Below are 14,852 nucleotides of genomic sequence, written 5' to 3'. Positions count from 1 at the left end.
TTGCGTGAACTGGTGTTCTCGTTTACGCGGCCCCTGCTTAGTAATCGATCAAAGTTCTCGGCGGAGCAGAAGCTTGGACAGTTCCCGTAGCGCGGGGAGGCCCAGGCGCCGGCTCACCAGCGCCCAGCTGCACAGGGAACGCACGCACCCACAGCAGCCCAGACGCATGATAAGACTTGTCTGCACATCATCCCGGCCCGGGAGCCTCTAATTACACGTCTGGGGCTTGCAGGAGCCCAGGTGGCCGGGCTCACATGATCGCAGAACTGTGAAGATAGCGCGGGCCGGGTTCTCACTGCCTGCGCAGCCGGGTGGGGGAGGCACCTCCGAGCCCCGTGCGTCACTTCAATACAAATTACAATAACCGCATTCCAAAGACAACAAGAGCCCATTTAACCGGGCAGTTCCTTCTTCCCAAAGCGTTGCCACGGTTTTATCTTCCCATCTACCTTTTCAGCTGTTCCATCTTCAACCTCCCTCCTGCCCCCTGACCTGGGAGAGCTACTTGGCACGGCCGCAGAATCGGTATGCAAGAGAGCCCAGCTTCGGGTCCCCAGGCCGCGGGGTCTGCTCCACACAACGTAGCTCCGGCCCGTGGGGTGTCTTGTGTGACGGAATTCGGGCTGATCTAACTTGCTTGCAGCTGTCCTTAACAGTATCCACAGCCCCCAGTTATCAGAGACTCGTCTCGTGCCGGGCGTTGTGCGGGGCGCCCCAGTGCGCGGGGGTTGTGACACCATCAGATCGGCCTTGGAACCAGGAGACCCGGCTTGAAAGGAAACGCACCTGTCCAGAGCCAAGTGAGAAAGTCACCGTCATCGGGGCCCGGCAGTGGCTCCCCGAGGAAAGCCGTGCTGTGGGAGAGCGTGTAACAACACAACAGTTGTTGATTCTGTCCTTAATCAGCTGTGTAGGAGGATTCTGAGGACCGCAGCCAGAAATCTGTTTTTGTTTTTTGTTTTTGAAGACACATTTTTTTTTCTTCCAAGCTTCACGAATGCTGAATCAGTCCGATTGTTCCTTTTGCAAGAATCCACAAATTTTAACAGCGATAAATAGATCGCCATTTGTCATCTAGTCATTGATAAGGATCTCATAAGGAAATTGATTTACCAAACTGAAATTCTTATTTCAAATGCTTTTCTCCAAAACCTTCTCTATCAGTCCGTAGACAACTTCGATCCACGTCGTTTTTTTTCTTAAAGCATATTCCTAAGGATTCTATGTATGCATTAATTACAAAATGTTTTCTGGACACAGAGCTTTCTCTGAACAGCCTTGGTATAGGCAAAAAGAGGTGTTACCACCCACCGGCACGCATTATAATTCTGTCCTTGCTTAATCCCCGCCCAAATGCCCATTTCCATCTATACAAACTCATATTATTCTTTCTGAATCATACCTAAGTGCCACACCCTGAGGTGCACATAAAACGTGGCCATATTATTTATACACCAGTGTGTACTCACATGGCTGGGCTGACTTAGAAGTCCACTTACGTTTTTCTGGGATTATTTATCACCTTACTTCTCCATTACTGGTTCTGGGTGGGAAATTCCCTGAAAGGTTTTCTTCTAAAATCTGGTAGCCTAATCTTAAGGATATATTTGCACCTCCTTTTCCAGTGACAGATCCTTATGTTGGCAGGTCTCTTTCCTTTAAATTTGAACCTCAACAGAGACAAGCTGCTCTAATTATTCAAATGCAGCACTCTCTTTTATAGCTCACAGCCAGGAATGTACAGGTAAGAGAGTTACGGAGAGTCCGTCGATAGCCTAACACACGGGCCTCCTGCAGCCCTGCTAAGCATCTCCTGAAATCTCCTAAAATCAAGGACCAATCTGTAAGTAAAACACAAAACTGTCTACTGGCATACCAGACTGTTTCCGGAATTAATGAAAGATACAGTGCAGACAGATGCCATATGATGGAGAGATAGGATCAAAGGGAAAGACGAAAATAGTCACAGGACATGACTTCTGTGACAGCCCCTCCAAGAGTTCTGAGAAAAGTCTGCCTTTATGGATACGGGACAGGAAGGAGCCCTGGGGTGGGTGTCAGGGTGATTATCTGGGGACCCCCTTCCAGAGTCCCTGCCAGCCGGCTTCTCCCCCTCTCCCCTTGTGTGAAGCTTTGTCAGGGAGTGTGTGTGTACAATCTGGGGCCTTGGTGACAGAGACACAGCAAGGCCCCCGTTAGCAAGAACTGTCAAGGTGGCGAGCTCCCATCCGGACTACACACTCGATCTGGAAGCATGGCCCTTCCACTTCCAAGCCCATGTAATCAGAACCGGGATCTCCAGACAGGAGAGTGGGGATTTTTAAACACAAGTAGGAGCAGAAAATCAAAAGTCACCAAGCACTTGAGGAAAATTAATGTCAAGAAACGAATACAAGTCAATAAACAGAGACCAGCACCCATGTGAACATTTCACAAGGCAAACAGATGTTAAAATAATCCTCGGAGATTAGACAGAATATTACATCCACAAAAACAGCCTATTGTGAAAAAGAGCCAAGGGACAGAAAATAGGAGGAAAAGTTAAGAGGCATTTAGTATCTGCGAAGACAAGAATAGAGAGTAACATAAAAGAAATACTTAAAACATGTATATTGTAATGTATATAATTATCAGACCAATATGTCGTACACCTGGAACTGATATAATATCATATGTCAGCCGTACACCAATTAAAAATTTAAACAATAATAATAGGAAAAAATTTCCCAGATCTGAACACATGGGTCTTCATACAGAAAGGACCCTCTCATACCAAATAATTTACTTGAAGATAAGACACACCCAGGGGCGCCTGGGTGGCTCAGTAGGTTAAACGGCTGCCTGTGGCTCAGGTCATGACCTTGGGGTCCTGGGATTGAGCCCTGCGTCAGGCTCCCTGCTCAGTAAGGAGTCTGCTTCTCCCTCTGCCCCTCTCCCCAGACACATTTCCCAAAACTGCAGAATACCAAGGATGCAGGAGAAAAAAACTACCTTCCAAAGGGAAAATTGAGCAGAAGTTACCCACAAAGGAGCACACAGGATGCTGGAAGAAAGTGGAGCCATATTACCAAGGTTCTAAGAAACAGTGATTCTGAACCCAGTCTTGTACTCGGCCAAATAAGCATTCAAGTGAAAGGTCAGAATGAAATATTTTGGGCATACAAACCTCAGAAAGTCTGTCATTCTCAGATTGGCTTTCTGAAAGAATTTCTCTAGGATTGCAACACAGCAAAACAAAAAGAATCTAAAGAGGAGGAAGATGTATCCAACGGCCAATGGCGAGCAGAAAAGCCATTAGAGTTTACAGCAAAGTTTAGATCATTTTTTATGCATAACTAAAGAATTAATAATAATGGAGAACTAAGATCCCAGATTAATCCCAGGAGGAAGAGAATGAGGAGGAAACTGAAAACAGATGGAGGTTTTGGTCTTTGGGAGGAGAGGATACGATCGATTAATTGATATTATTGAATACTATTAAATGTACATTATTATAATATCAATAGTATTATTGAATACTATTAAATGCACATAAAAAATTTAGAAGCTTACTTCTACTTCAGGTAGTAGCGAAAAAAACTTGCATCAGGTTAACCATCCTGCCTATGACAATTATAAAGTCACGATAAAATAGTTTTAAAAAACAATGATATGAAGGTAGTGGAGAGTAATCAGTGCGCTGGAAAAAAAGGAATCAAACCAGTGCAGATCCATGTGCAACCAGCTTTCCCCCAAGACAATTCCTTAATTCTCTCAGCGTTCTTGTACGTTCCACTACCTTCATATCATTGTTTTTACAAGAACTCGGGTTCAAGCTGGAAGTGTCAGTCTTATTGGGCTGAAAAGACAGACGTTAGAGTACAGGGTTTCCTGCCAGAGTAGACGGGAATTGAGGGAGGGCAGATCCTGGAAAGGAGGAAGCCCCCAGATCTGTATACAAACATCCCCCAAATCCTTGGCTGAATCCTGGACTGCATGTGCAGGTCACGTCTCCAAGGATCCGGTGGAAAGCAGCAACCGGAAGGCCAGAGGAACTGAGCAGGAATTTCAGCAGCTGCCCAACCGTGAAGACAGAGTTTGGATATCAAGTCCAGCCAAGTTCGAGGTGCTTGGTAAACCCATTGGGCTTTCTACTAAAACCCCAGAAAGAGCATATTTTAGAAGTGAGGACCAAATTCCAAACTGAGGGCAAACCTGAAATAAACACCCTGACAAAGCCTATAACCAAACCACCACAGGATCAAAGTTATCTGCTGGTAATTTATTTACCTTCTAAAACAAATTTTATCACTTTTCAGAGGAAGATGACAGAAACTGTTGTACTACACTATATCATCCACAGTGTTCCGTATATGATAACGATTTATAAGACATGAAAAGAAAGAGAATGCATCTCACAATCGAGAGGAAAAAGCAGTCAATAGAAGAGACCCACAGATAACCTGATGCTGAATTAACAAAGATGCCAAATCATTACCAGAAATATAAAGATTTCACAGGAGGAGTGGATAGAAGGGGTGAAGATATAGGAAATTTTTAGAAGTAATATAGAAAATACAACAAGGAACCAAATGGAAATCTCTGACCTGAAAAATGCGATATCAAAAAATTGTTTTGTTTTGTTTTAGAGGATTGACAGCAGATTGGATGAAAGAATCATAACATGAACACAAAGACAGATGAGTAGAAAGTATTCAACCGACAGCACACAAAAAGAAGAAATGATCCGAAAATTGTCTCTGTTGGGATACTGAGTGAAATTGGATATACAACTTCTAAATCATTTGAAGAAGAAAATGAAACTTTAAAAAAATGATGAATCCAACAAATGGAAAGAAAAAGGGGGAAATTTAACATTAAAAAAATCATGGTAGGGGCATCTGGCTGGCTCAGTACCGCATGCAACTCTTGATCTCAATGTAATCAGTTCAAGCCCCACATGGGGTGTAGAGATTACTTAAATATAAAATCTTTTTTAAAAAATCATGGTAAAAAGTAAGCGAAATAAGTTTACAGGAATAAGTCAAAACATATTAGCAATCACAAAAGAATGAATTAAATCTCCATTTTAAAATACAGAGATTTTCAGATTTCAGTTAACAACAACAAATATGTTATTTACAGAAGACACACATAAAAAGAATGTCATGTGTTGGTTAGAACAATTTTTGAGTACAAATAACAGAAACACCATCTAACAATAGCTGACAAAGTGGGTTTATTTTTCTTGTAGAAGTCTGGGAGTATGTGGCTGCTGGTCTTTGTTCAGTAGTGTAGAGATGGTGTCTCAGCATTTCTCTTGACCTTTTCTTCATGGTCACAGAAAGGCTGCCAAGTCTCCAGGCATTACATTCACAGTGAAGGCGGGAAAAGAAAAGAAGCAATACTAGTCACATTGTTTCCTTTTTCAGGAAAAGCAAAAACCTTCCCAGAATTCTCAACAGACTTCTGGTTGTGTTTCATTAATCAAAACAGTTGTCAGCTGGCAAGAGAAAACAGTCACCCCCACCCTATATAGCAAAAGTATACAAGAGAAGAGAATTAGAAATTAGTGCTCAGTAGCCAATGAATAGTGTCTCCCACAGGTTCAAAATAAGGGGATGGAAAAGATACACTAGGCAAATGTTGACCCAAGGCTAACAAGAACTGAGCTGTTACAGAGCAGTGAGAAGCCATCTGGTGGTTCTATGCTGAATATGATCAACAGGACTCAGTACACATTACCAACTCCTGCATTGTAGGGGCCAGAAAGTAAAAACCTCATTTCTGATGCTCTTTTGCAGCTAAGTTGTAGATGTGAATTAGGTTTAGCCAACTGCACAGACCTGTGTGAGACTTGGTAGATAGAATTGAGACAGAAGGTTGTCTTTCTGCTCATAACTAAATTCGTGGAGAGAAGCGTGAAAGACATTTGTGGCGGTGGCCAGACTCAGCATTTCAGGGTTTTATCAGCAGCTTTGTGCATAGATATGGTTGTTATGATAATAGCTTCAGTAGCCTTAGTGGCTTCATAATCCTAGTTTCCTTATGCCTGAACTAAAACTACGGTGATGTGATCTTCAACTCAACAGTTCCAAGGAGGCCTCCTGCTTATGACTTCTCCATTTTTCCAGGGATTTTATAAGCACCTAATTTCCTGTTTTAAACTCCTTTCTGCATATAATACACTGAGTGGTTTCTATTTTCTGCACTGAACCCCAAAACTGGTACCAAGCGTGTGCACATCAACACACACACACACACACACACACACACACACACACACACCACCCATCTTGGGATAACAGAACCCTCATGTGACTTTCAGAAGCAAATGCAAACCCTCTCTGGAAGAACTCAACCTCAGTTCAAACCTCAAAGAATTCCTACAGAATGAAAAATGAAATCGAGGATAATGAACACTTCCTAAGCAAAAATCACAAGACACACAAGGAAACAAAGCACCATAGAGAAGAACAGCAGAAACCATAGACAGCAGACACAAATACGAAGACTTCTGATTTCAGAATTATCAGATACAGAACATAAAATACATGTGTTTGGTATGTTTAAACAAATAAATATGTACATAGAACAAATAGATTTCAAAGGAATAAAAGAAAACATTTAAAAATAAACCAGAGTAGTTACAATGAATTATTCAGTGGATGTAATAATTACAATGAATAATTCAGTGGATGCTCCAGCCACCAGAGTGGACACAGATGAAGAATTAATGAACTAGCTGATGGATTTGAAAAATATCACAGAGAATGCAGTACCAAAAGACAAAGGCAAGGAAAACATGAAAGAGAGGTTGAGACGAAATATAGAGTGAAAGGCGGTAAGTTATGTTGTCTGGAAGGAGAGACCAGAGGGAATGAGAAAGAAGCAATATTTGAAAAGATAATAGGTAAGAATTTGCCAGAATTATTCAAATATACCAAGGTTCAAATTCAAAAATCTAATAAATCCCAACAGATTAAAAGAAGGAAGGGAGAAAGGGAGAGAAGGAAGGAGGAAAGTAGATTCACAAATCATAGATTTGCAGTGAGACTGGAAGATACCAAAGAAAAGCAAAAGTTTTGGAGGCAGGGGCGCCTGGGTGGCACAGCGGTTAAGCGTCTGCCTTCGGCTCAGGGCGTGATCCCGGCGTTATGGGATCGAGCCCCACATCAGGCTCTTCTGCTATGAGCCTGCTTCTTCCTCTCCCACTCCCCCTGCTTGTGTTCCCTCTCTCGCTGGCTGTCTCTATCTCTGTCAAATAAATAAATAAAATATTTAAAAAAAAAAAAAAGTTTTGGAGGCAGCCAGAACAGGGGAATGAAATGAATCACCTACAAAGGAATAACAAGTAAATGACTAACTTCTCAACTGCAACAATAAAAGTCAGAAGAAAGATGTTAGTTAAAAGAAAACATTGTTGAACCAGATTTTTAAAAAAGTAATTCCTCTACATGCTGTTCACAAGACATGCTTCCAAAACATAAGGACACTAAAAAAATTGAAAATGTAGATAAAGATAAACTGAAAAACAGTAGCCAAGAGAAAGCTGGAACAGCTATGAAACATCAGACAAAATAGATAAGAAAGCAAAAATCATTACCCATGATAAAGAGGACTATATAATGACAAAAAATTCCAATTCACCAGGAAGAGATGATTCTAAACTTGTAAGCACCCAATAATATAGCCTCAAGATATATAAAGCAAATATTTACAGATCCAAGAGAAGAGACTGACAAATCCACTGTTATAGTGGGAAAGTTTAGTACAACTTTTCTTGGTACTTGACAGATCAAGTGTGTAAGAAGTAAGTAAGAATAGAGATTTGACAAGAACAATTAGCAAGCTTGATTTAAAGAGATTTTTTAAAGATTTTATTTTTAAGTAATCTCTACACCCAACGTGGGGCTCAAACCCACAACCTGGAGATCAAGAGTCACGGGCTCCACCAACTGAGCCAGATAGGGACCCCTAACAAGCTTGATTTAATGAATATATAAATACTGCAACCAGCAATTAAAGAATATACATTCTTTTTTTTAAGTGAACTTTTTTAAAAATATATTTATTTATTCATTTGACAGAGAGAGTGTGTGCACACGAGTGGGAGGAGGGGAGAGGGAGAAAGAGAATCCTCAAGCAGACTCCCCACCAAGTGAGAAGCCCAACACAGGGCTCCATCCCAGAACCCCAAGATCATGACCTGAACCAAAATCAAGAGTCAGGGGCTTAACCAACTGAGCCACGAGGCAACCCTTACCTGAACTTTTTTATTGAACAATAACATATATAAAGAAGAGTATGCAAATCAAAAATATATGACCTAATGAATTCTCATGAAGTTGACACACTACAGACCCAGGACTTGGATTAGATCAGGAAGAACTTTATGACACCCTCAAACTCTTTTTCTTGCCACTACACCACCCCCAGTCACAGTCCATGCTATAGAAACCACCATCCTGACTTCAAATGCTATAGATTAATTTTGCCCATATTTACTTATTATTAGTGACATCATACACTAGTACTCTTTTGTGTCTCTTTTGCTCAATATCATGTTTGTGAGATTTATGTGTGTAGAAATATCTTTTTCATTCTCATTCCATTGTATGAATAAACCACATTTATCCATTCTTCCGTTGATAGACTTTTAGATTGTTGCCTCTTTGCAAGTAGCACAAATGATGCTGGGATGAACAGTCTTCTTTTTTTTTCTTAACCTTTATTATTCTTTTTCTTTTAGTAATCTCTATACCCAGTGTGGGGCTCAAACTCACCACCCTGAGATCAAGAGTCATGTGTTCTACCAACTAAGCCAGTCGGGTGTCCCAGGATGAACATTCTTGTAGGTGTCTACTGGTGATCATGTGTATGTATTTTTGTTGGGTATATTTAGCTTATTTTTAGCCTTTGCAGATATTGCCCCAAAGGTTTCCAAATGGTTGGAGCAATTTGCATTCCCACCAGCAGTATGTGGGTGTTCCAGTTGCCAACCCCTCATCAGTGCTTGGAATATTCTGCCTCCCCATTTTACCCATTCTGATGGATGTGAGAAGATGCATTTTTTTCAATCCACGTGAAATAGTTACAAAAGTTGACCAACTGTTAGTTTTCACATATTTCACAGGATTGGTACCACACAGACCAGGCTCTCTGACACACCACAATTAAGTTAGAAATCAGTGACAAAATATAGCTAAATTGGAAAAAATGCATACACTTGCAAGTCATCAGAACCGAACGCTGCAACACACTGACATCAATATATAGAAACCATGTTTAATCTTGGATATGTATGTTGGAAAAGAAGAAAATCTCAAAATAAATGAATCAAGCACTCAGTTGTAGAATTTAAAAAGTCTGGAGAGGAAAGAATAAGAGTAGAAATTTCTAAAAAGTAGACAAAATATAAAATAGAAAGTATTATCGGGGTGCCTGGGTGGCTCAGTCAGTTCAGCTTCCAACTCTTGACTTGGGCTCAGGTCATGATCTCAGTGTTGTGAGATCAAGCCCTGCGTTGGGCTCCATCCATGCTGGGCAAGGAGGCTGCTTAAGACTCTCTCTCTCCCTTTTCCTCTGCTCAATATTTACACCAATACATTTGAAAACTTAGATAAAGTAGTAGGTACCTTCCTGGAAAAAAACACAACTCACCAACACTATCTCAGGAAGAAATAAAGAACTTGTATAATCCTATTACCCAAAAAGAATTTAAAAAAAATATATGGAATGCTTCACAAATTTATGTGTCATCCTTGTGCAGGGGCCATGCTCATCTTCTCCGTATCTTTCCAATTTTAGTATATGTGCTGCTAAAGCTACTAGAAAAGAATTTGAATGGTGGAGTCTCAAAAAGTTAAACATAGAATGACCATAGGACCCGGCAATGCCACTCCTAGGTATGCACACAAAAGAAGTGAAAACAGGCACTCAAAACAAATGGCTGCGCATGACTATTCACAGCGGCGCTAATCGCAACTGCCAGAAGGTGGAAGCAACCCAGATGACCCTCACTGCACGGACGGATATACGCAGTACGGTGGATCCGTTCAACAGAGAATCGTTCAGGCTTAAAAATGAAATTCGGACACGTGCTGCAACGTTAATGAGCCTGGAAACATTCTGCTAAGTGAAAGAAGTCAAGCTCAAAAGGTCACACACAACATAATCCCATTTATGTGAAATATCCAGAATCAGTAACTCCATAGATACAGACTGTGGAGAAGAGATCACCAGGGCCTAGGGGAGGGGGAAGGAGTGACTGCTGATGGGGACAGTCTCCTTCGGAAATGCCGAAATGCTTTGGAATTGGATAGAGGTGATGATTGCACAACACTGTGAATTTCTAAATGCCTGAATTTGTATGCTTTAAAGTGGATAACTTTAAGTTATATGAATTTTAGCTCAGTTAAAACAAAAATCTCACCACAAAGAAAACACCAGACCGAGATGGATTCAGAGGCAAATGGCATTAAATATTCAAATAAATAAACATGTATATATTTATGAATGATTAAAATTATGTACATACATAATTTTGTCATGTGTACATATGTGTGTACATATATAATTTTAAATATGTACATATGTAATTTTAATCATTCATAACTATATACATGTTTATATATGTACATAATTTTAATCATTCACGAATGTTTCTGTAGAAAAGAAAAAGGACCCTTCCCACTCAAGGTATGACTTTAGCATAAACTTGACACAAAAATCATACAAGAAATGAAAATACCAGTTCAACCTTCCCCATGAGATGCAAAAAATCCTAGATTAAATACTTGCCAAACAGAATTTAGTAACGTATAAAAAAGATAAAACATGATAAACCAAGTCGGTTTATCTCAGGCATGTAAGAGTAGCTCACTAGAAAATGTACTAATATATCATCACATAAACAGATTAAAGAAGAAAAACCATATGATCTTAACTGAGAAACTTAGAATAGTCACTTAATAAATTTCAGCATCTACCTATGACAAAAACTTAGCAATCAAAGAATGGAAGTGTATTTCCCTAACCTAATAAATAATATTATGGTAGTTGTGAGATGGGGAAACTAAAGGAACCCCATGAAAATGTGTTTTTTTGCTCCTTTTCCTGTTTCTGTTCTTGCTAGGACGTACCCCGACCTTACACACACCTTATAGATCAGGTAATGTACGTCCTTCTTGGAGAGGTCAAGGATTTAACAATTCTTTGCAGGCTTCTAGCACGATAGATAACATCCAAGGAGTGACCGGGAGGGGTTGTCATGAGCGGTTTCGAGACCACTGGTTCGCCAAGAACCCTGGCTCTAGGGCATAAGTTGTTTATGGAGAACACCTAAACACTTGCCTCTGTTTTTTTTAAACTTTTTTTCTTTAAGATTTTATTTATTTATTTTGAGAGAGAGAGAGAGAGAGGCAGGCAGAGCACAAGCAGGGGGCAGGGCAAAGGCAGCGGGAGATGCAGGCTCCCGGATGAGCAGGGAGCCGGATGTGGGACTGGATCCCAGGACCCTAGGATCATGACCTGAGCCAAAGGCAGACACCTAACTGACTGAGCCACCCAGGCGACCCAAGATGTCCCATTCTTATCTCTAAAATCTATACATTACCATTCATGGCAAAAGGGACTCTGGAGACATGATTAGGGTTCAGGACCTTGAAAGGGGAGATCATCTTGGATTATCCAGGGGGCCCAATCTGATGACATGAATCCTTTAATGTGGAGAACCTTTTCTGGCTGCAGTCAGTCAGAGGGAGGTGTGGCTACGGAAGGATCAGCGATGCAACATGATTTACTTTGAAGCTGGAGGGCGGGGTCACAGCCCAGGAAGGCGGGTGCCTCCAGAGCCTGGAAAAGTCAAGGAAATGGATACTTCTCTAGTGTCTCCAGAAAGCAGCACAACCCTGTCCACACCTTGATTTCTGCGCAGTGAGACCCCTGTTAGATGTCTACTCTCCAGAACCGTAAGATTATATATTTCTGTTGTTAAACCACTAAAATTGTAGTGTTTTGTAACAACAACAACAAAGATGGAATACAAGTATACAACAAAAATGACAACAACTCTACAACAAATGTTATATTTAATTCCCTTTAAAATCCAACACAGCGGGGCTTCTACGTGGCTCAGTTGGTTAAACATCTGCCTTTGGCTCGGGTCATGATCCCAGGATCCTGGGATCGAGCCCCGCATTGGGCTCTCTGCTCAGCGGGGAGCCTGCTTCTCCCTCTGCCTGGTGCTCTGCCTACTTGTGCTCTCTCTGTATCAAATAAATAAAATAAAATATTTAAAAAAAAATCCAACATGACGTAAGATGCCTATTTTGATCACTTGAATTTAGCATTGCACTGAGGAGCCTAACCAGGACAGAATGGCAACAAAAAGAAAGAAAACACTTAAGGACTGGAACAAGAGAAATAAATTGTCATTCTTTGCTGATGATATGAATAGATATATGAAAGTTGTAAAATAATTTATGACTACATTATATTAGAATTTTTAAAGGCTAGATACACAATGAATACATAAAAGTATATATCTGCATTTCTACATACCAGCAACAATCAGAAATTTTTAAAAGGTCTTTATAAATCAGAAATTTTAAAAAAAGAAATGAAAAGTGAGAAGGAAGGAAGAACTAATAATAAATTTAATAAAAGATGTGCAAGCCTTTGCTGGAGAAATTAACAAAACTTTATTGAAAAGACATTAGATGTTAAAGAAGACTACAGCAATGGAAAGCAGACTATATTCTTGGATAAGACTCAATAACAGAAAGATGTCAACTTTTCACAAATTGCTCTACAAATTCAATGCAACCCCAATAAGAATTCCAAGAGTACTTTTTTCTGAGATTTGGCAAGCTGATTCTAACATGGAAGAGCTGAGGCTGCCAATAGCCAGGGTATGCCTGAAGAAAATGGGAGACTTGCCTCCACCAGGTAAAGAAATTCGGCTGTGGGGTATTGATGCCAGCAAGGAATAATAGACTGTTGAAACAGGGTAGAGCCCAGAAACAAAGCACTTATGGAAGTTTGATTTCAGACAGGACTGGAACTGCAGGTTAGTGAGGAATAAATGGATTCACCAATTGGTGCTGGGACAACTAATTAACCATGTGGGAAAATAATGAAATCAGATCCTTACCTCAACATACACAAAATTAATTCCAGGTGGCTTACATGTGAAATACAAACCTGTAAATAATTTAGAAAACAATAAAAGTGGAAGTCTTCATGATTTGAGATAGAATTTAGCACAAACTATAAAGACAAAAATTGATAGATTCTATTATATTAAAATAAAGAATTTCCATTTAACATGGATACCATAAAGAATAAAAAGGGCAAGCCAAAATCCAGAAGAAGATACTTGCAACATATATAAATAATAGGGGTTTTTTCTTTATTATTCATTTAAACAAAAGCAAAAACACTGCACCCATTTCTCCCCCCTTTCTTCTCATATAAAGAATTCCTAAAAATCAGGAAAAAAAAAAAAAACCAAAAACCCAACAGAAAAATGAACAAAAGATAGTCATTACAGAGAAGGAAAAAAAACACATGGAAAGATGCTTCATGAATAATCAGGGAAATGCAAATTAAAGTTTCAAGGAGATACTATTTCACACCCACCATATTGGCACTAATTTGAAAGCTGGACCATAGCTAGTATTGTCAGGAAGTGAGACAGCAGTCATTCACCATGCACGGACTATAAAGCGCCATGACCACGTGGGAGAGGGGTTAGCATTTCTTACTGTGGGGATTCTTAACCTGGGGTAGACAGATGGAACTCGGGGCTCTGTAAACTTCAATGATAAAAAAGAAAAAAGAAAAACTATATATTTTTGCTAATTTCTAGCTGAAACTTGGTATTTTCTTCTACTAGCAACCAAAGTAGTATTAGTCATGCCTGTGACTTCCACTAAAACGTGTTGCTGATATCTCAAAATATCATTTATGTTCATCACAACTTCAAAATTAGGGTAGGTATGGGGCACCTGGGTGGCTCAGTTGGTTAAGTGTCCAACTCTTAATCTCAGCTCAGGTCTTGATCTCAGAATTTTGAGTTCAAGCCCTACACTGGGCTCCATGCTGGGGGTGGAGCCTACTTGAAAAAAAAATTAGGGTAGGTATGAGACTGATTACTAAATATTACCATTTAATGGTAGGAGAACATATATTTTATCACGAATTTGCTTTCTTAATATTTTGAAAACCATATTCCAATATAATTTGTTTTCTTTGTAATCCTATGTGTTCTGTTTTATATATATATATATATATATTTTTTTTTTTAAGATTTTATTTATTTATTTGACAGAGATAGAGACAGCCAGCGAGAGAGGGAACACAAGCAGGGGGAGTGGGAGAGGAAGAAGCAGGCTCATAGCGGAGGAGCCTGACGTGGGGCTCGATCCCATAACGCCAGGATCACGCCCTGAGCCGAAGGCAGACGCTTAACCGCTGTGCCACCCAGGCGCCCCTCTGTTTTATATATTTTTAAATGTTGTTCTAAGAAAGTGTCCAATGGCTTCACTAGTGTGCAAAAGGGATCCATGAAACAAAAACAGTTAAGAACCCGTCAGTCCTACAATAAAACATGAGAAGTCCACAGCAAAGTGTCTGCCCTGGAAAAGCTCCCACACGTGGATATCAGGAGACATGTGGACAGCACTGAAAGTGACCCAAATATTCATCAGTGTATAATGGGCAAATTGTGGGATATTCATGCAGTGAATTTATGAAAGTGGTTTTACCTTTGGGTCTTAGGTTGGGGATTATGCCTGGGAAGAGTCATCCAGTAAAATACTGGTAAAGTTCCTTTTCTTAATTTGGGTGGTGAGTAAATAACCATTCAT

General features: G+C 40.1%; 1 long non-coding RNA gene and 1 other non-coding gene across 2 annotated transcripts; both read right to left on the bottom strand.

Moving 5' to 3' along the window:
• Nucleotides 1-5,195: 5,195 nt before the first annotated feature.
• Nucleotides 5,196-13,183, bottom strand: LOC103666686. The gene is made up of 2 exons (XR_005839011.1): nucleotides 13,136-13,183; nucleotides 5,196-5,386 (listed from the first exon to the last, which is right to left on the bottom strand). It is a non-coding gene; the product is annotated as an uncharacterized LOC103666686 (long non-coding RNA).
• On the bottom strand, nucleotides 9,707-9,810 carry LOC121099836. Its single transcript, XR_005831577.1, has one exon. It is a non-coding gene; the product is annotated as a U6 spliceosomal RNA (small nuclear RNA).
• Nucleotides 13,184-14,852: the final 1,669 nt, after the last annotated feature.

Source organism: Ursus maritimus, unplaced genomic scaffold, assembly GCF_017311325.1.
Source record: "Ursus maritimus isolate PB19 unplaced genomic scaffold, ASM1731132v1 scaffold_32, whole genome shotgun sequence".
NCBI classification, from domain to species: Eukaryota; Metazoa; Chordata; class Mammalia; order Carnivora; family Ursidae; genus Ursus; species Ursus maritimus.
The sequence above is the reverse complement of the archived record's forward strand: the minus strand, read 5'-3'. Positions and strand labels throughout refer to the sequence as shown.